The 23,202-nt window shown below is 32.9% G+C and overlaps 1 pseudogene; it reads right to left on the bottom strand.

Annotated features, from left to right (window-relative positions):
- Positions 1–15,123: 15,123 nt before the first annotated feature.
- LOC149544581 (disease resistance protein RPS4B-like) overlaps positions 15,124–23,202 on the bottom strand; it is a 137,607-nt pseudogene continuing 129,528 nt past the window's right edge.

Genomic DNA, 23,202 nt, shown 5'->3' with positions numbered 1-23,202 from the left:
CTTGCAAGTTTTAAGTATTCACATATTCATTTGGATGCATGCATGAATATGAATGTTTTATGCATTCACTAAGATAAGAAAAGTTTCATTTGTATATCTAGACCTTGAATAAATGATTCAACCCCCCTCTTATTTATTCTAAAATAATTCTAACAATTGGTATCAGAGCCATCTACTTAAGAGGACTAGTTTTAAGGTACTAGAACCACAAAGATGAGGATATCTAAAAGAGAAGTACCTAAGCTCAACAGAGATAACTTTCCTACATGGGAAATTCTAATGAAGCTACACATTAGAGGACTTGGAGATCATGTAAGATCTATCATTACAGTGGAACATGTTGATCCAACAAGAGCCCTAATTGTTGTAGATATGAAGAAGAAAAAGAAACACAATCAGGCGATGTTGGAGATTGCCTTTACTCTAAGCTATATCAAATTTGATGATAGCAAAGGTTGTAATGCTGCAAAGAAGATGTGGGATGCCTTGACCACCATCTATGGAGGAGACAAAAATGTTCAAAGAGCCAAGTCTGAGAGCCTCAGAGGTAAGTTTGATGGCATGGGAATGAAAGAAGGTGAGAATATTACTAGGATAAAAAGAAGTTGTTAGTGTAATAAAAGGTGCTACTGGTCATATGGATGATGATACTATGTCAAGTAAAGTATTGAGAATATTACTACTTATCCATGCTATTAGTGTTGGTCTTAGATTGGTTTTGACAATTGAGTGTCAACACACTTAACCAATTTTCAAAATGATGTCGAGTATAATATAGATGTTGAGCTAGAGTATGTGTCAAGCAAGAATTCAACAAGTGCTGAGTGAACTTTAGGTGCCAACCAAGATTCAAGTGCTTAGTGATAAGTGATGCCGAGTCACTATAGGTGTCAAGAAAAGTATTGATGCCAAGTGAGACAAAGTTACTACACATGCTGGGCAAGATAGAATTCCTATATGTGTTGAACATTAGCAATTAGTAAGTGCCAAATAACACAAAATTAGTATATGAGTTTGCGCCTTCAAAAACTTAGATGTAAACCATTTTTGAGCCAACTTAGGATGAATCTTGACGGATCTTAAAGATAAGATCAAATCTATTACATTCCCTATGTAATCAACATGTAGCGAATAAGAAAAATGGAGAAAGCATGCACCCTATAGGAGAAGTTAAAGAGTTGAGTGTGAAAAGAAGAATGAATATTGATCACAAATTCATACCTAACCCTAAGTCTTCAAAATCTTTAAAAGGAGGACGAAACTCCATTATTCGTATGTGTGTAAGAGTTTATGGGAGAATGTTAGTGAAGTGTAGAGGGGTGTAAAGACTTAGAAAAGGAAGAAAAAAATTGCAAAATTCATTTGATTAGAACAGAGCATCAGAACTAAAAGGAAAGAGATATCAGATCAAGGAAGGATTAAAACAGACAAAGAAAAACAAGGATCTAGAATCAGCAAGTGAAGATTGCAAGTCATCAGGTCAAGACCTTCTAATACTCTCTAGCCATTGTATTAGGAATGAAAATCCTATGATGATAGGTTGGTCTAACAGCCATGTTGTAAGCCTTTTAACAAGGTGCTAAATCCTTTAATAGGGTAACATTCCAAGTGAGTGTTTGTAAATCCTTTAACTAGGTCACTTTTAACAGAGTGTAAAGTCTTTAACAGGATAGGCCTTTCACAGGGAAAACCATTAGAAGTGGTCAAACTTTGTAACCTTAAATAGTTACATATTGCTGTAGTGATAATTTGTGGGTGTCATCTCCACCCCAGTTTTACCTTCTCATTTTGGAGGGTTTTTGGGTGACCAAAATCTTGTGTTATATATTTTCATGCATGTCTTTATTTTCATGTTAAGTAGATATGATAGATGCATGTGAATGATCTTAGCTAAAAAAAATTAAAAGGTTAAATTTAGTTACTTTTGATTCACCCCCCCTCCCCCACCCCCTCCCCCTTATAGAAGTAAACCTTCCTACTTGTAAATTCCAACAATTTGTATTAGAGCTAAGTTCTGACAAGGAGGCACCTTAAAACTTGGAGAAAAGATCTAGAAATGGAAGTCTAAAAACTTGGGAAGGTCATAGAAAACTAAGTAATTGAGATAAAACTTGCTTTACATACTTTGGAAGAAGCCAGGAAAGAACTGAGAAAATCTCTAAAGAGAAGAAAAGAGATTGTCATAGCTGAGAATGATAGACAATATAAGGAGATTGAAACCTCAAAATTGTTTGCAAATAGAAAATCCAAAGAGTTTGATATGGCAATAGTAGACCTAATAGAGAATAATAGAGCTCAAGTAGAAAAAATTAGAACACTCAAAACAAGAATCACAAGCCATGATGCTTTGTGAAGTAACTGAATAGAAGAAAAGAACCATTGAAGATAAGGCTATGCTAGAAGAAAACAAGAGAAACCTTGCCAACAAACTGGAAGAAAAGTCAATTGAGCTTGCAATAATTTCAAACATGTAGCTAGACACCCTAAGTCAGATGATGAATGTACATCATGAACTAAATGCCAAGGATATTGAGATCTCCACACTGAAGATGCAAAATAAACCACTGCAAAATGACCTGAAAAGAGAAAAGGAAATTACAAAGAGCTTAAATAAACCTAATGAGGGAATCAAGTACTTTGAATAGCTAGTAAAATCACCAATAGATAGTAATGATACTTCATGACTAGGATACACCAACACTAAACAAGGAGAATCATCCAAGACAATAGAAGAAACAAGTAACAAAGGTAAGAACACTAAACCTACTTGTCATTTTTGTGGTAAAAGAGGACATATCTTTAATGTGTGTAGGAGCAAGAACACCCATCAGCATGACAAACCTAAGAATGTGGGTCACTGTCACAAGTGCAACAAGCAAGGACATCAAGCACATGACTATAGGACTAGGACTATTAGAACACCAAGATTTGAAGGTCACTGCCACAATTGTAAGAAGTTGGGACATAGAGCTTTTGAGTGTAGGTCAAAGCCTATGTGGACACCTAATCAATCAACAAGGGAAATAATCATGGACATCACTATAATTGGCACTACAACACTAGATATAGTTGTCATTACTATCAGCAATATGGACACATTCTTAAAAATTACATAAGAACACATTTCAGTAGAAATTACAGTAGATGGCTCAGCCAAACTACATGCTTTAGTTGTTTAAAGATTGGTCATATTAGTAGAAATTTCCCAACAAGGTCAAAGGCACCCAACTCAGAGTTCAATAAAGGAAAAGAGAAGGTAAGTGTTGGACACATCAAAGGAGAAATGAACAAGACATGGAATAAAAAAGATAGAAGTAGCACATCAAATGAAGGGATCACTTCACCTAAAAGATCAAGTGGTCACACTTCATCCAACTAAGCACAAGAAGGCATGTGGAACTAATATACAAAGCTTTATCATACATTAGTTTGTAGACAAACAAGTACTGAAAAGGAAAGATCAGCATGAATAGAGATGTGAAGTTAAAATTTCAAGATTTCATAAGTGTTGCCAAGTTTCCCTCAGATGCCAAGTAAAATTTCAATACATGTCGAGTTTATTGTCAAAGTCAATAGAAGGGTTTGACCAATTTTGACACTGAAATCAATATTTTTGCAACAAACGTCATGTTCAAGTAACTATATCTCCAAAAATATAAATAATTTCAAGATGGCATAAACTAGTGATTTTGAGTACTTTGTTCCTACTTTGTAACCATATTTTTTTAATCTAAAAAAAAAATTTATTTATGTCAATTTTTTTTATCTCCTCCGAAAAGTGGTACATAATAAAATTCAATAGTTTAAAAAGTGACAGTCTGTTTGACACACCTAACTTTTTTTCTAGAAATGATAATAAAGTAATTCTTTTGATGTTAGATTTGTAACATCAATATCTAGAGGATGCATTTGGTTTAATTTATTTTGGTTGAATATTGTATAGTTTATGAAGTTTTGAAGTGACATGAACCATAATTCAGACATACATTCCGTTTGACACAGATAATTTGAAGTCAATTTATCATAAACTAATTTATTTTTTTTGAATAGAAAGGTATCTCAATAAGCTAGTTCCTCCATATTTTTCAAAAAAAAATTGACCTAATTTACTAATTTTCTCGAGGTGTCAAAGTCAATTGGTGTTCAATCGGTAATGAACCTATAATGAGTTAAACTCATATTTGAAAGTCTTAATGATTAAAATATGTATTAAAATTATAGTCGTTGGAAAGCTTGCTTCGAGCAGCACATTTTGACATTTTAATTTTAGAGTAAGAGATCATTTTCTTGCAATTATGGAAGTCAAAAGAGCAAAAAATAAATTAAAAAAAGGGTAAAAATTTTCTAATTTCGCATGTTTGCCCGAACATGGCGTTCACGTGAACATGCCTCCAAAATATTTCGGTCATCGAAAAAATTTAGGCTCATGTTTGGGCGAACATATGAGATGTCAACGTGTTTGTGCGAACAGCCAAAAAAATCAAAAAAGTTGCCATTTGTAAAGCTATTTTCCATTTGTAACACTATTTCCCATCAACCTGATGAGTGGTGCATTATCCATCTTTGTCATGAATTTTTTTCACAAAATTGAAGGCATCAATTTGGTAAAAAAATTGTACATCTAAATTATTTATTTATTTCCTTCATTAGTAAAGTTGTTTAACGGATGCATTGAAGTTAAATTAAAAATTAGTAACACATCAATGGTGTTAAGAAATGTATATTTTTATTGTGTTACTAATGGTCTCCTTGCAACATGTGGCAATTGTGCGATGAAGACATAATCATAACAAACAATTAATGCTTGCTTTGTAGGATGTTGTCAAAGACCATTGTGTTTGTCAAAATCATGTGTGTGGATTTATTAGATTAAATAGCACTTCGTTTGGTTCTTAAAATGAACTTTTTATTTTCTGTCTGGCGTGTCTACAGTGTTTAAATCCCTAAGAGTTGCATTGGATGTATCGTGTCTCCTCACCATTCGTGGATCTTGGGTGTAAGAGAAATCCATGTAACTTATATAGGAGGCTTGCCTTGGACCAAGATACTCGATATTGGGTATGCTAGGGGATGACCTCAAAGTGGTAACGAGCCAAAAGCTAGGTCAACATTCCAGTCGCTATATAAAACTTGATTATGGTGAAAGTGGCGTTGGCAGTATTACTGAGTGATATCTCTCCTCTAGTACCCTTATGGTGTGTCAAACCCCAGTTCTTGGGGCTGGGAGACCTTCTAAGGAAGTTTATCACTCACTTTCTGAACATAATGCCCTTACTAAAAACCATGTTTTAGTGGCCAAAATCCTTTCTATCCACTGCCTCAAGGGGTCACCCATGCCCATGAAGACATCCTACATTCTTGTGGTCCTTGGTAGAGACAACAGTCCCTTGGGAAGTCATGCCCCTTGAGACATAGATCTTGGTAGCCCCGAGAAGTGAATGCACTATAAGGGGGATCCTATGGTGCCAAGGTCCTAAGTTGTCTACTTTGGATAAGCGCAGTTGAACTTTGGTTCAAGTAGGAATTCAGTGGATACAGTCCTAAAGCCTAGGTTGTGGTGTGATTGTTCACTTTTAACAATAGCTATTCTTGTCTTAATGTGTCTTACGTGTGTGTAAAACATAATCAAGATAAAAGCCAACATTCAAATTTACACCTTGGAAACTTGCAAAACCTTGTCAAAACATCAAACATTGTCAAAACCTTGTCAAGATTTCACCTAAGTTCAAAAAACCTTACATATACCTCTATCATTAGCATAATCATATTCCTAAATGTCATTTTTTACTTACCTTAGTGGTATATCCCCCTCATATTGTATTGTTCAAACCCTAGCATCACTTTCACTATCAAACCCTATCAAATTGTCCATCAACCAACTTGTCTTCTTGATCACCTATCCTCATTTTGCATAGCCTAAACATCATTATCAACCCTAGGAAACCATCCTTTTCATAGTCCACTTTGCATACACCTACCTTAAGCATCCTTACCAAGTCCAAAACATAACCCTAACTTCATTTTGCATATCATAATCTTCATCTTGCATACCTTCAAAATGACACCTCGCATTTGCACTTGCATAACATCCCTAGGACATTTTCACTTTGCATATCAAAACCTTATGTCATTTAGCATTTCCTCACATTGCATAACATCCCTAAACACTTAAAAATTCCAAAAACACTCATATCTTGCATACCCACATCTTAATTATCAAGTTTTGACCTCTTTTACCAACTACAACCCTATTTTACCAACTGCACACTTCATGGGCACAATTGGTAGTTTCAGGGTGCAATTGATAGTTTTAGGGTGCACTTGGTAATTAGGTGTTTCATTCTAGGTTCCAGAACCCTAATCTGCACTTCCACACCTTGCATTGCATCCCAAGACCTTAGGAAACACTAGATAAATCACTCAAAATTTACATTTTAGGCACCCTGCAACCCTGTTTTACCAACTGCAACCCTTTTTTATCAATTGCACACTTCGAGTGCATAGTTGGTAGTCTGGTGCACACTTGAGAGGCATAAAGTTCATTTAACTTTCCCTCCACTGCATCTGCATTCTAAGGTATCATGCCAGCACTCATTAGGACACAACCTTTGGAGTTGTCAAATGCAATAATGACACCTATAAGGTCTCATCAAGAATCAACCATCGAAATCCTCCAAGGTACATTTGAACACATCAATGTTGATCCTCTATTTGACAAGATACCACCAATTCCTAAATATCCCAAAAGGACGTTAAGACTTGATTTTAGGACTCACATCATTTGGAGCTACATCATTTGGAGAAGAATGAAGGATATGAGCTTTATAAATGAAAGAGGGGATTTCTAACATTATGCTTGATTCTTTTGATAGCCAATGCCATTTTCTTTTATGCAACAATTTATTCTTGAAAAAATAGACTGATATTTTTTCATAAAATGAAAAGCAATTTATTTTTTAGAAGAAACATTCTAGTATTCATACCATGTTATTTGTTTGTGATTCAATGATGGCTTAAGAAGGATTTGGTGCTTTGTCACTTGTAAAGAATGTGACTCACAGATTTTAGTCATATAATGAAGAATATTTATGCTATTTTGCAGATGACTGAATTCTATTGATTTCTGTCAAACAATTTAATAGTACCAATAGCGATAGACAAATCTATACAATGATTTTTTTATCTGGTTATTGTGCAAAATTTATCTTGAGGCAAGGGATAAATTATTATTATTATTATTTTATAATGGGAAACAAGAAAATAAGGCAAAAAAAATATGCAAGGAAAAGATATGATGAAGCAGAACAAAGAAATATTCAGAAGACTGCGGCACATTATCATTGAATTAAACAAGGTGAAGGAAATGTTCAAGAAGGCTCAACAGAAGTATAAGTAGTGCATATGGTAGAGAGGTCAAGAACACTCCCTATAGAATCTCAAACAATGAATGTTGAAGAAGGTTCAAGATCAGTCCCTATAGAGATTCAAATAACAGAATTTGAAGAAGGGTTAGAATCTTTTCCTATTGAATCTCAAACAATGGATGTTGGAGAAGGCTCAAGATCGGTCCCTATAGAAATTCCAGTAACAAAAATTAGAGAAGGGTCAAGATTAGGTGCAGGAACTAGTATGGATGAACTCTTAAATATTGTCCAATCTGTAAAGTATGGTATTTCTCATAAGAATTTAGATCATTTACTTAAAATGGATGTAGATAAATTGAGAAAACTTGCAGCTAGTGTTCAACCATTAATTTTGTCTAAGAGAAGGTCAATGAAGAAGAAGATAAGAGAAATTATGACTCAATTTGATAACACTGAAACACTTGAACAAGCTCAGTTGCTTTCACTTTTGATTACACAAAAAAAGTTGCAAGAGGCATTGAAATTGTTAGGTGTAAACACAACATCAAAGAAGAGAATATTTTCTAGCATGCAAACTGATTTGATTGAAAATGTTAAACAAGGTTTGAGAAACATAGGAAAACACTCTCGAACTAAAGATAAGTTTGTGGCAAGAAAAGTGATGTTGATGTTTGTTGTAAGTAAAAATATGTCTCAAAATAGACAAATATCTTCAATTTCATTTGAAATGGGTTTTAGTAAGAAAAAAATGAGACAATATGTTAAGAGAAGATTAATTGTGGATGACAATACTATGGAGGGCAACTAGGCAATCATGTGTAGAGCACCTTGTTCTGATAGAATTGAAGAGTTATTAAAAAATTTAGTCATATCATTTTGGATTGATAACACTTGTCCTTCATCAAATAGTAGAGATTTTATCAGGCATAAGATTGCACCTAGTCAATATGAACATCATACAAAACATTGGTTGGACACAACATAGCATGAGTTATATGTGTCATTTTGTAATGAACATCCTAATGTAAAAGTTGGGCAAACATTGTTTGAAAAATTAAGCCATACTTTGTGAGGTCAAACAAAGTGTTTGAAACTTGTTGTTGTCGTCATCATATTGAGTTTGATCTCCACTATCAACTATTTTGAAAGTTTATAGAAGACACATATGGTTTTCATGCTGCTCCTCCTAGTAGGAGAAGTGAGTTTATATCATCCATTTTGTGTGACAACATAGATGATCCAACTGGTAAAATAAATTGCATTAAAGGATTATGTGAAACATGTGGTGAATTGGCTCTATTTCCTTTGAAAACTGAAAATATTTATGTAACAAAAATATTGAATTGCAAAAGTTACAAGTATGTCAAGAATGAATCAAAGTTGGGGAAAGAAACAAAAAGGTTGGAATGTGTTGAAGAGGAGTTGCCTGTTCTAACATTTATGGATAGATTTAAGAAATTGATTCAACCTTATTTTTGTCATGCATTTTTTTGCAAAGTGGCAAGCACAACAGTTTCAAACTCTGAGAGATAATTTTCCACTTGGAACAATTGTATCAGTTGTTGATTTTGTAGAGAACTATTCATTTGTTCATGTCAAAAAGCAATTCAATCAAATTATTACTTTAATAAGCAGGTCACTATTATGGTACATGTTTTTTATATACATGCACAATTAGATTTGGATGGTGTTGAGAGTACAGTTCAAGCACGAGTAATTATAAAGGAATATCATTTTTATATAAGTGATGATAAAGAACATGACATTCACTATGTAGAACATTGCTTCAATACGTTCTTTTCTTATTTGAAAGAAAGAAACATAAATGTTGATAAACATTATGTTTGATCTAATGGATGTGCCGCATAGTTTAAATCATCTAGACCATTTTATGCATTATGTAGATATCATCGCAATGAGAATATAAAACACATATGGAATTTCTTTGAGAGTGGCCATGGAAAAGGTGAACATGATGGTGTTGGAGCTTGCATCAAATGTGCTTTGCGAAAGTATCAATTAAATTATTAGGGAGTTCGTGTAAATGATGCACATGATGTTGTTGAATGGTGTAAGACTCATTTTGCATTAGATGAGATCGGGAGATCATCAACAATGAGTCGATAGGCACCATATAGAGTCTTTTGGGAGATAATAGGTATGGATGTGTATGTCTGTTTAACTTTTATGCAATTAAATTATAAAATTTTATTGTTAAGTTTTACTTTTGAATTTGTTGAAGTTTAAATTTAATTTTTCTATATTTTTAATTTAACGAACTTTCAGGTGTCAATAGAAAAAATATGCATGGTTGCAAGAGGATAGAAAAGACATGTTCCTTACACTCAATCATGAGTATAGATAATTGCAATTGGACATTGAAGACAAGAGAATACTCATGTTTTTGTGACAGTTGCATTGATGAAAACTATGAAGAATGCATCAATCACACACATGGATATATAGGAGCATGGATTTTGGTACCACTTGATGTTACTGATACATTTGATAAAGAAGATGAAAATTTTGATGATATTCCATTGATTTTTGATGATTATAATCATATCTCTGGATTGGTAAAAGTGGGTGAGTATCATAAAAATTAATCTCAACTTTTTATTTAATTATCAATTTCAATTGTCTTATATATATTGTACACACGCATTCATGTATACTTGTTATGCAGGAGATGTCTTTGCAGTGATTGTTGAGCTTGGAAATCATGAAGGTGTCAGTTATTATTTATTGTGATGTACTACAGAGAGGAAAAATTTATATGACCCTAAAGAAAGTGATGGAATTTTGTTCCCCATAGGTAAATTATACATATACATGTGCATGCACACACACACACACACACACACACACACACACACACACACACACACACACACACATCTTGGTAACTTCATATCTGTCAAGTTTTAAAACATTTAAATTTGTGGTACAGGTTCTATTGTGATAGAGGGAACATATTTGAAGCAAGAGAAAATAGTCCAACATGGAATACACTTTGTTGATTATCAACCTGACAACAAAGTTTTACAATACAGCCACCTGGTCATTGCTACAGGGCTTTGTTTGCATCCAGTCAAACTTAAGCGTGTACGTTACAAGTGGAGACTAGATAGTGAAGATCATGAAAAAATATTGCATGTTATAAGTGTACATCATGGTTGATTAGACCTTTGAGATTTATTTTATAATAATCTGAATATCAACTTTGGTGAAATTGTGTTTTTAATCTGAATATCTGAGTTTCAGTTATCATTAGTTTATTTAAAAACTATAATATTAATTGTACTATGGATGAATTTAATAATATAACAACTCGATATAAATAGGCTAGAAGTTAGTTCGAACTTACACAATTTCATTATCTATGTTACAATTCTTAAATATCATCTACTTTTCAAACTATTGAATTTCATCTTGAATTAAATGTGTTTATATTAATTGTACGGTCATAAGTTCTTAATTTTCATTAATTTATTAAAAAATTAGATAATTTAATAATTTAAATTAATTGTACCATGGATGAATTTAATAATACTCCACCTTAAAAAGTTCCAAGGAAATTCAAGTAGTTGCAAACAATAAATATGGTGATTTTGTATCATTGTAAAACAGAACGCATACTTTCTAAGCCCACAGAGGTCCTCCAAAAGTTATAATTAAAAACCATTCGTTAAAGAAGATCAGAAACATTATTATTACGATAAGCTTCCACAATAAACCACTTTAGAGTCAGTTCAAAGAAATTCGTTGGACGACTGAAAATTGAACTCTCATTAAAAAAAAAGTATTTTCTGATTGTAGACCTTTATAAAATTAATTTGAAAATGAAAAAAATTACTATTCTTAGTTAGGGTATGTAATCCTTTGATTTGACAATTTAAAATCAGTAGAGAACATTCTGTTCTGGTTAAAATCCTTTTCCATTTTTCAAGTAGTCTATTAACATTGAATTATTTACAAAAGAAATGAGCCTACACATTGATTAGGAAAAATTATTAGCTGAGGCTTTTAAGTGCATTATTTCTCTCACTTCCATCACAATGCAAGGAAACTCATAATTTAAAACAGATACAACACAACTTAAATGTATTCCAAATTGATGAAGAGCAACTTCTGCTCCACTAATACTAGAAAATAGAGAAAGTACTTTGACGCCATCAGGATATAATGCTTTCAAGATTGATAAATGATATGAAAATGTATCTATTTGGAATGAATTACCCAAACAACACAAGCGATCAGTCAGACAAGAAGTTCCACGGGTGTGATCTCTATCAAATTTTAATATAAGCTCTATCTTATGGAGCTCTAGAGGGATGAGGTCACCTGGCCCCACTCATACCAAATTCCACTCTTCACACTTTTGAAGTATATATTTATGTGCACTATCTTGCAATTGCCCTCATGAATTCTAAATCATAACTCTCAGTTGATCAATAAGGACAGTGCCACATCATCTTGAGTCTATGGAATTTTTTTTTGTCGTCTGATCCCATGAAGGCCAATACTTTTTTATTTGCGGAAGTGTTTCCTAAATAATCATGGGGGGAGAGGTTCTGCTTGAAATCACTCTTCTATTGGAAGGTTATGCGCATACCCTCTTTCTCTTCTGAAAACTAAAAAGAACATTGAGTCCACCAACTCTAGTTCAACACTATTAAATTGTTTAGATATTGTCTTCCAAATATCCTTCAATGCAAAAGCATCATTCTCATAGTAGAAGGAAGGTGGCCCTTGCATGAACGCATTGATTTCCTTTGAACACTGGCCAATAGGTTTCCCAGGAACTCCAAAACCAATTAGTTCCTTGGGACACAAATTAGGGACTGCATCACATACTTCAAACATTGCTTGCTTGTCTTGCATACCCTCTATGCATTTTTCATACTTCAACACTTTCATTATCTATGTTACAATTTTGAACTTACACAATTTCATTATCTATGTTACAATTCTTAAATATCAACTTTTTTTCAAACTATTGAATTTCATCTTGAATTAAATGTGTTTTTAATTGTACGATCATAAGTTCTTAATTATCAAATTTAATTTATTAAAGAACTATATAATTTAATAATTTAAATTAATTATACTATGGATGAATTTAATAATTTAAATTCATTTATCAACTTTTTTTCAAACTAGATTGAATTTCATAAGTGAAAATTAAAGTATGTGTTTTTAAAATTGTAAGATTATAAGTTCATAGTTATCATTTAGGTTAGTTTATTAAAACACTATATTTTAATGTTACTTTATTACATCTACAGTCATGTACTCTTAAAGTTTAAATTAGTTTAAATTAATATGTTTTTTTAATATTATATTTTGTAAAAGTTCTCTAAAATAATGTATTGGCTTAACTAATTAGCATATTTTTATCCACATAAAACTAATATTTATCTTTAGTGGGTTAGTAATTGATAATTTAAGAAATATGTATCTTTCTAACTTCCTACTAATTGATAATTGATATACATGTACATAAGTGTCTCAAGATCATGTTATATAGATATAACACAAAAAAATACACATATATACACATATACATGTCTCAAGAATAAACATCTATAGATCTAATATATCTCTATGTATTTCAAATGCAAACTGTAAATCTCGAATAAATATACATATGTAGCAAAATATAAAAAGTCATATATACGTACATGTGATGGTATCTAACTACTAAAATTCTCAATAATCAAATAAATAGTGAAAGTACATGCATGTCATCAAGGAACTGAAATACACATGTGTACATGTAAACTGGACCTCCAATATATATGCATCAAAAAATATATAAATTTGATCTACTACTAGGAGGACCCCTCAAGATGCATACGAACAAAACAACCCTCTAATCAAGTCTCCTGTACATCCTCTCGTCGAGGTGTATCAACCAATCCCTGCAAATATATATACATATATACATACATGTGTTAGAGTTCTATCTTTAAAACATATATATACATATGTGCATCATGTACATGTGCATTCAAATTAAATACAAATTTGCATATATATATATATATATATATATATAGTTTTCAAAATATTTAAATAACTTTAAACAAACTATTTAAAACTCAAGTACCTGAACACTACTGGGTGCCTCAATAGAATCATCTCTCTCATGTATATGATGCCCTAAACCAATAGTATGCGTAACCATGTGCTCAGTGACCTGTGCCTACATGATTTATTACGAGTTAAATATTACATTAAATAACTACATATATATCTGAACTAAATTTTTCAATAAATAAACATATTTTTTAATTTCATATATATTTAAAATTAAAAATAAATTATATATGTACCTGGATCTCTAGAGGTGGAGGATGATCAGTAGACTCCATCGTATCATCTACTGATGCACCTGAGGCTGAAACTCCATGTCCAACTGCTAGTAAATCTGAGTGAAGTGGACTGTATAATTGGTTGGGTACATTTGGTGTAGAATCAGTGCTGCCAGGTCTAAATAACAAGTCCATGTATGATGAAATACCCAGGCTCGAACTAGTATCAATCTCAAACAGGCCTCACAACTACTCATCAAAATCATCAAGGCCCTTGGCTGTGATATGGACATCTCCAACTCATATGCTCGAGTCATCTATAGAGTGTCATGAGTCTAGTCCCAAATGCTGTGAGCTACACACAGGTGTATCATCTATCACTGGTGTGGCAGCCTATGTCTGTGGAACTGTGTCAGGGCTCTAATGATGTCTAATAACATCCATCACCGTGTGTACTAGAATCCTTTGTGTATCAAAAATATAGCTAATAAAGTGCAGCATATCCTCCAAAAAATACAGTGCCATATCCATATGTGTCTGCTATCCTGAAAGACCATGAATATCGCCTGGCAATGTTAGCCCAACAGCTCTATATGCATCATCAGAGGAGGCACTTGAAGTGCTACTAGATGCCTGTGAAGATGGTCGACCAAGTGGATGAGGATGTCAACTATGAAGATAATGACCAATAGAATCTAATGTGATACTAGCCATAATAGATGCAATGTGCCTAATAGTGTCAATTGCTTCCCTCTGGGAAGCAATGATGACTCTATCTACAATAGGCACATGTGTAGGAATCATAGGAGGCATCCTCAGTCCAACAAACTGTCTAAGATCTGCAGGTGGCAGACAATCTACACTGCGGTACTGGTCATGATCTGCGATCCGACCATGCCCCTATCTGTAATAATCTGGAATATCCAAGTAGTTGACGTTGAGCCCTATACAAAACTCAGTGTACAACTACTATGCAAAATAAAGGGTATCTAGTCATTATTAGGATAATGACCATATGCAGCTAAAAATCGTGGATAGATCATGCTAGCAATAATAGGGTCCCTGCATCATGTGACTCTGTAGCCTCTCACCCTACCCTGTGTCCCCTCATAAGATGGAAAGAGCTCTCTCTAGATGATGTCTTTGGGGGCTACCCTCTTGACGTCATTGAATGATGCATCTCTTGAAACCTCAGTCCTAAGCTCCCTAGAGATGGAAGCTAATATGGCAGGAGTAAATGAATGGTGACCTCTAAACCTAGTTGTCAAATCCTATAAACTCCTACATATCGTAGTACATATGTCTCTATAAAGACCATCATCAAAGGTCAATATAGAGTTCTATAGTCTAGCAACCTCTTGCTCTAAAAATGAAAATAAAGCATCGATATCGATGCGTGGAGGTGGCGTAGCAGGACCTCCAGCAGGAGCTACAGGTGCAGCCTAACTTAGAACATGAGCCGCACCAGGAGCTGGAACATGAGCTACACGACAAGCCCTATGTTGAGGTACATGATGAGCCCCACCAGAAGCTGCAGCACGAACCCCACCACAAGTTGCATGAGGAGCCATATTAGGAACTACATCACGCACTGCAATAGGAACCCCATCAACTTGTGCCACAGTAGGAGTTGGAGTAGGAACTACATCAAGTGTCGCACCAAAAGCTGCATCAAGCATATCATGTGAAGCCATATCTATAGAAATGTATGAAGAGCTAAACTGCCTGCTGTACACAATTATTTATTTTTAACATTAAAAATTATACACATGTAATTAAACATACATCACACATTATGGACCTAGATAATCTGTAACACATCCAGACCTAGATTAATTTGCATATAAGTATTAGATAACTTTAAAGTTGAGAGTTTGGTTATGGTTAGAGTTAATTTGTTGTTCTAAGATTTTATTATACTTTGGGGGGTATTATTAGAGAATACAATTAAAGGGTAATAAATTATTTATATTACTCTTAAATGATAATGTTTCAAGGTTTAGGTTTCAAGTTGGGTTACATATATATCATTTAAATCAAGGGTCATACTTCATGTATGTACATGTGTTTGAATGTATGTGCATGTATCTCAAATGGAATTTCTTAACAATTTAGGATTAGGGTCAACTTGTTTTAATTTTATGTAAGTTAGGCTTCAATTAGGTTTTCAAATAGGGTTTTAGTGAAATTAGGCTCAATTTTAGGGTAAGATTTAAGACCTTATGACATTGTCAGGGTTTACACGAACTTACATAATTTCTAGCATTAAGTTTAGGGGTTAATATTAAGTTCCATGGTTAAGAATTTAGGATAAGGGAACTTAGCATATGAAGTTTATGATTTGGTTCAAGATTATGATTTAGGGTATTTATTATCATTTATAATCTTGGGTTTAGAAATTAAATTTTAAGATCAAGGTTAGAGTTAGGGTTTAGATAATGGTTAGGGTTAGCGTTTGGTTAGATTAGGGTTAGGGTTTGGATGTACATGTATGTTATATTCATACCTAGATATGCAAATTAATCTACATTCTTATATATGTATAATTTACGATCTCCCCTTAAGACATGTCATTGAATTATATAATTAATTATATACTTCTAATTATTAAGACATAAAAAATAATAACATATGTACATTTAAACATGAATATTGAAAACATATGTATGCACGTCTATATCTAACACATGAACATATTTACATGTACATTTATGAAATAAAATATACATTTTAATCTACATTCTTATGTATAATTTAGGATCTCCCCTTAAGACATGTGTTATTAAATATAGTGAATTACACTTAGTTATAAGATAAATTAAGATCAATAGTTAACATATACACAAATTATACATATAAAAATGTGAATTTATTAAAAACATGTACATATATTTACTTTTAACCATGAACAAATATACATGTACATCTATGTTCAAAATAAAAAATTATACACTCTAATCTATATTTTTACATGTACAATATAGGATCTAGACCCTTAAGATATGTCATTTAATTAAACTTGTAAAATTAAGACATTAAATTGAATTTGACATATATACATAAACATTAATATCGAAAACATGTACATGTCTACATTTAACATAAATTTGTTTTCTAAAATTTATATTATTATAAATTTTGTAATGTTTTTCTAATTTTTTTAAAATATTTTTTCTAATGTTTTTCTAAATTTTATATTATTACAAATTTTATAATATTTTTCTAATTTTTTCTAAATTTGTTTTCTAAAATTTATATTATTATAAAATTTCTAACATTTTTCTAATGTTTTTTTCTAAATTTTTTTCTAGAATTTATATTAAATTATAAATTTTTTAATGTTTTTGTAATTTTTTTCTATATTTTATATTAAATTCTAAATTTTCTAATGTTTTTGCAATGTTTTTTTTTAAATTATTTTTTAAATTTTATAATATTTTTTTCTAATATTTTTCTAAATTTATTTTTTAATATTTTTTCTAAATTTTATATTAAATTATAAATTCTCTAATATTTTTGTAATGTTTTTTCTAAATATGTTTTCTAAATTTTCCAATGTTTTTGTAATATTTTTTTCTAAATTTTTAAATTTTTTAATGTTTTTTTTTAATTTTCTAATTTTTTAAAATATTTTTTTATAAATTTGTTTTCTAAATTTTATATTAAATTATAAATTTTCTAATTTTTTTTAATGTTTTTTCTAAAATTTCTAATATTTTTGTTATCTTTTTTTCTAAATTTTCTAATTTTTTTTTTTTTTTCTAAATTTTATATTAAATAATAAATTCTCTAATGTTTTCGTAATATTTTTTCTAAATTTGTTTTCTAATGTTTTTGCTAAATTTTATATTATTTTTTCTAATGTTTTCTATATAATATTTTTATGTTTTCTAAATTAATATAAATAAACAATAAAAATATTAAATTAACATTTAGATATGCTTTCAAAACTATTAAAAATGTAAATAACATTTAAATATGCTTTAAAAACATTTTAAAAATGTATTAAAAACATTAAAATCTACTTTGATAACATAAAAAAATACTTTAAAAACGTTGAAAAATATTAAATTAATAATATTTTGACATACCTGATGAGAATCAGAATGAAAGCGACATGATGATGGTGACAGAGGTAGCACAAATGACACGTTCGCCCGAACCCTCTGAATAAATAGTAGTCGCCATAAAAATGAATTGGAAAAGTTGAAAAAATGTGATTTTAATAGCTGAAAATGCATGCAATATAGGTTCATGCGAACATGGCTTAACAGGTTCGCGCGAACATGTGTCGTTTGCATGTTCATGTGAACATGTGCCTGAGGTTCGCGCAAACGTATGGAGTTTGGAATTGCGAAAATTTGGCAACTTTTTAGAATTTGTTTGTCCCACTAAAGTGGAACCCATTATTGTGGGTTCACCCAAAAGCCAAATGGTTAATTGCAGCCGAGTTGATAGTGGAAGCCAAGTGAAGAGAAATTTCAGCTGAAGCCGAGTGAGGGATACTTTAGTGGATGCCGAGTGTTTCAAAACCAATGGAAGCCGAGTAATGTAGAAATGCTTAAGAAGATGAGTGGATAACTGTAAACACACTAAGCATTAAATGCTATTAAAATAGGGTATATGATCACATTTTGAACCAGTTTTTGTGATCACAAACAAAGAGCAAAGATGAAGAAGAGTGCAAAACAATTTCAAGGTAGAGAATCCAACATTTGAGCCAATTTCAATAGTGATTCAATACAATTTCATCATTCTCAAGGTATTTATACTAATGTTGAGCTATGTAGTTTCACATTTTCTTCATGTTTAAACCCTAGATCACACAAATGGCCTCCAGTTCTAGGAAACCACAGGAGAAAGAGTTGTTTGAGGTCCAACTTGAGTCAAATGAAGTAAAACAACCTAATTTTTGGCCAATTCCTGAAGTGGCATACAAAAATGACCCAGCCAAAGCCCTATCTATTATTCCTCCTAAGGTATTTATGGTCCAAGATATTAGGAGATGTTACAACTGCAAGATAGGAGCCATTGGAGACATGGAAATGAGAGAAGCCTATGAAAATTTGTGTGAAAATAGAGTATTAAAGGAAGAGTACCAAATCATTGAGAGGAAGGGTTTGACTCGTGCCCTAGAATTCCCCACTATCTTCAAAATGGAATGGATTAGAATTGTACTCAGCAGAATTCATGATGGAAGTTTGTGGCTGGAAGATGGCCCAGTGAAAATAACAAAGAGGATTGTACATAGAGTAATGGGGTATCCAACCCTAGATCGGCCAAAGACCCTCAGAAGTGACTCAAAGGAAGCAATTGAGAAGAACACAAGTGCCAAATGGAACAAGAGAGGAATGAGTATAGATACTATTAAAGACCCTCTTGTTGACTTTTCTATTAGGTTTATTTCATACAAATTTTATCAATCCAGTAGACTTAATAGTGTACCATGCATTGTTGTGGATGTTGGTTACAAACTAGTGAGGAAGGATCATACTTATGATCTTGTAGAATTGCAACTGCAACAAATTAATGAAAATCTAGCAGCAATAAGGAGAACCAAGGGAGCACAGTGAAAATTTGGTGCAATTTTGATTTGCATTATTTTTCTATGTACAAAATGAATTTCCATCTTTTGGTAAAGTAAACTGGAAAACCAACAAGACTATAGTAGCTCAAGTAAATGAATACATTGAATAAATGGGAGCTAATCTTGTAACTCTTATGACAAGTTATTTTGAAGATTTCATGAAATCCATGAAACAGAGATTAAGGATACCAGTTTCATTGGTAGAACAACATGTAAATGATGTATGTTTTCTTATAGATATTGATTTTTTTTACATACAAGTAGCAATACCAAGGGTTAGATGGCTAAGACCTCTTGGATGTGAGATAAATATAGATGAGGCATCTGTAGCTATAACTACATTATTGGTAGAAGAAGTGGACAAGATTTCACCACATTTTGGGACTTATGATGTGGTAAGATCAAAGGTGGATATGGAGTTGAAGACTGCCTCCACACTGAAGAAGAAGGACAAACTGGTAAAGAAGTTAAAGGAAAAATTTGGTGAGGGCATTGCTGAAGAAGAAGAAGATGAAGAAGCTCAAGATGATAAAGATGAACAAGGTCAAGAACCATTAGCACTGACCCAAAGCATGGGTGAGGATGCAAAGGAAGAAGAAGGTGTAAACCAGAAAGTACCAAAGGATGAACCCAAGAAGAGAAAGGCACAGAAATAGCCTGCTGCACAGCCCAAAGGGAAAAAGAAAGTAGCTAAGTCGAGCACAACCAAGCCTACTACAAGGGAAGAAACAAGGGCAACAAAAAAAGTGGCTAAGGAACAGGAAAAGAAAAAAGCCATAGAACAAGGAGGGCCTACAGAAAAGAAGAGAAGAAAATATGTTGCACCCCTAGAGTCAGGTGAAGAAAGAACATAATCTAACAATGATCAATTCAGAGTGGTAAGTCACACCACCAAATTTGATCTTGAAAATGTTTGTGATAGCATTAGGGATAATGTAGATTTAATTGGGTTAAAGACCATTGATTTTAATAAATAGTCAAGGGAAGAATAGAACATAGTGGAAGAGTCTATCTACACTATGGTGGCCAAGTTCAAGACTACTCCACTTGAATTGGACAATTCTATGCCTAAGGAGCTAAGCCCCATTGTTGAAAATAAATGGAATTACTGCCTAAATGTGGAGAAGGAAATAAGGGAGTCAACATTGGCTTGTGTAATTCCAGACATTACAAAAGGTCAAATAAGTAAGGCTAGCAAGAAACATGGGAGCAAATTTGCACCCAAATACAGAGCCTTCAGCATTTTACAAAATAAAATTGAGGATGTTGTAAAGAAATCCACACAAATGTGGAAATTAACTTATGGGTTAACAATAGTCAAGGAAGGACAAGAAGATCCCTTTGAGGGAAGAAATGATGTTGAGGAAGGAGAGGAAAATGAGGAAGAATGAGAGAAAGAGAAAGAAGTTACAGTGGAGGAGAAGACACATAAAGGTGATGAGGCAACAACTGAGGAGCAACACCAAGAACAGAGTGTCCAAGAAACACAATTGCCACCACCAAGTCCTCCAAATATAGCACCTACATATATAGAAACTATAATTGTGAAGGATGTTCCTGACACCTCAGGTTAGAACATTAATCCACTAACTGCAAAGGATCTGAAAAAGATCCTTCACCAGACATCACTATAAGCATAGTTGTGTACTAATCCAGTTCTAATGAGTGTAGAGGAACTTCAAAAAATTGTAGCTAACATTACCAAGGAAAAGGTGAGCACACAAGAACCAACTTCACAACCTCCTATAGCTGCAAGTGATCAACCAAAAGAGAAAGCAACACAAGACACAACTACTAAGGTTGACACTATAGTTATAGTAACTACCAAGGAGCAAGATAAGGAGAAAATGAGACAAAAAGCTACCACTGATCCTACAACACAAAGCCAAAGTGCACCTCCTCAAATCATTGTAATTAATCAAGGCAAAAGTAAAGAAGACAAGGAAGAGGAGAAAAACCCTAAGGAAAAAGAGCAAGAGGCAATACAGACATTGGTTAATTTGTCTACTATAGGGACTCCTACTAAGTAGCCAACCACTGATGCAGTACCACTGCAAATATCAACACCAGGCTCAAGCTCCACCAAGGTCACAAGGGTACTTCACTATGGAGACCTTGCACTTGATGAAGAGATGGTCATTCCAAGTTATGACTACAAGACAATGAACCTAGCATAGATAAATGAAGTACAAGAGGCACTAGAAAGAAAAAAGAAACACGAGATACTTAGGAATGAGTATAGGCAGAGGTAAGCACTGATAGAAATAAAAGACATCTTTCTTGATGCATTCAGCTTACCAGTACCTGATGAAACAAAGCCCATTATGGAGCAACTATCCAACATAGTGTACTAGGCACAAAATGAAGACCTTGATACTAATCTTAAATTACTAGAATGGTTTGGAAATAAATTTCAAATGAAGGTTAATGAGAAGATATCTAGTGAGATAGCAATATCACATGTGGAATTTTCTAAGAAGGTTGAAAAGGTGAAAATAGTACTTGAGAACATATTCTCATTATACTCCAAACTATGTGACTCTTCATATTTCACACAAGAAACTAGCTAGAGAATATTGAGCTGGGAGAGGAACCTTAAGTTATCAAGCACATAGCTACCCAAGGATCTAGCTCAAAGTGAGAAGCATTTTTCCACAATGCTTCACAGTCAGAAGGAGTTAGCTCTATTAATAGTAGAAGAGGCTAATGTTAAGGCCAAATTAATACAAATTTAGTCTGCAATCACCCTGCATCTGGAAGTATTACATAAAGAGATGGCCTATGTAGAAAATGTTTTGAAGAAAGATCCAAATCTTTCTACATTAGAAGGCATAGTACATCTTGTAGCAAAGACAACCATCTAGCTCAAAGCACTGGAAATTTCCTTAGACAATTAGGATGCTTCTCTAAAGATGTTAATGGAGGTAGATAAAACATTTTTGGCTAAATATTCCATTCATTCTTAGGACCCTTTGACATAAGTGTCAAAAAAGGGGGAGGTAATACATTTTTGAGAAATATAGGTAGATATGGGGGAGAAATACATTTTTGATGGAGATAATAAAACTTTGATTTTTGATAAGAGATAAGGAAATAACACCAGAAGGATAACAAAAACTACAAGGAGATGTGTGAAAAGGGGAGCAAAAATAAAGGGGGAATACAAACATAGCAGATAGAAACAAGACAAAGCAGACAAGGAAAAGAGTATCAGACACATCAGCATGAGAGAAATCCAGCTTAAGGGAATTTTGGATATAGAAATGGCACATCAACTCAGGGGGAGTAACAAATTTTTGAGGTATATAGTCTTCTACAAAATTTTGAACAAGTTTTTGAAGTTTTGTACATATATCGAACAGGATGTGTATTATACTCATAGAGATACGATTCCTAATGTTTAGTTAACTATTTTTTCCACTCATGTCAAAGGGGGAGATTATTGATCTCAGATTGGTTTTGATAATTGAGTGTCAACACACTTAACCAATTTCCAAATGATGCCCAGTTTAATATAGATGTCAAGCTATAGCATATGCCGAGCTAGAAATTCAACAGGTGCCAAGTGAACTTTAGGTGTAAAGCAAGATTCAAGTGCCAAGTGATAAGTGATGCCGAGTCACTAAAGGTGCCAAGAAAAGTATTGATGTCAAGTGAGATAGAGTTACTACACATGCTGAGCGAGACATAATTCCTATATGTGTCGAGCATCAAAAATTAGTAAGTGTCGAATAACACAGAATCAAGATATGAAATTGTGCCTTCACAAACTTAGATGTAAAGCATTTTTTAGCCAACTCAGGATGAATCTCAAAGGATCTTAAAGATAAGATCAAATATTTTACATTCCCTATGTAATCAACATGAAACCATTAAGAAAAATGGTGAAAGCATGCAGCCTATAGGAAAAGTGAAAGAATTGAATGGGAAAAGA

This window comes from Cupressus sempervirens, chromosome 8, assembly GCF_028749045.1.
Source record: "Cupressus sempervirens isolate cs-2001-9-10 chromosome 8, ASM2874904v1, whole genome shotgun sequence".
Lineage (NCBI taxonomy): Eukaryota > Viridiplantae > Streptophyta > Pinopsida > Cupressales > Cupressaceae > Cupressus > Cupressus sempervirens.
The sequence above is the reverse complement of the archived record's forward strand: the minus strand, read 5'-3'. Positions and strand labels throughout refer to the sequence as shown.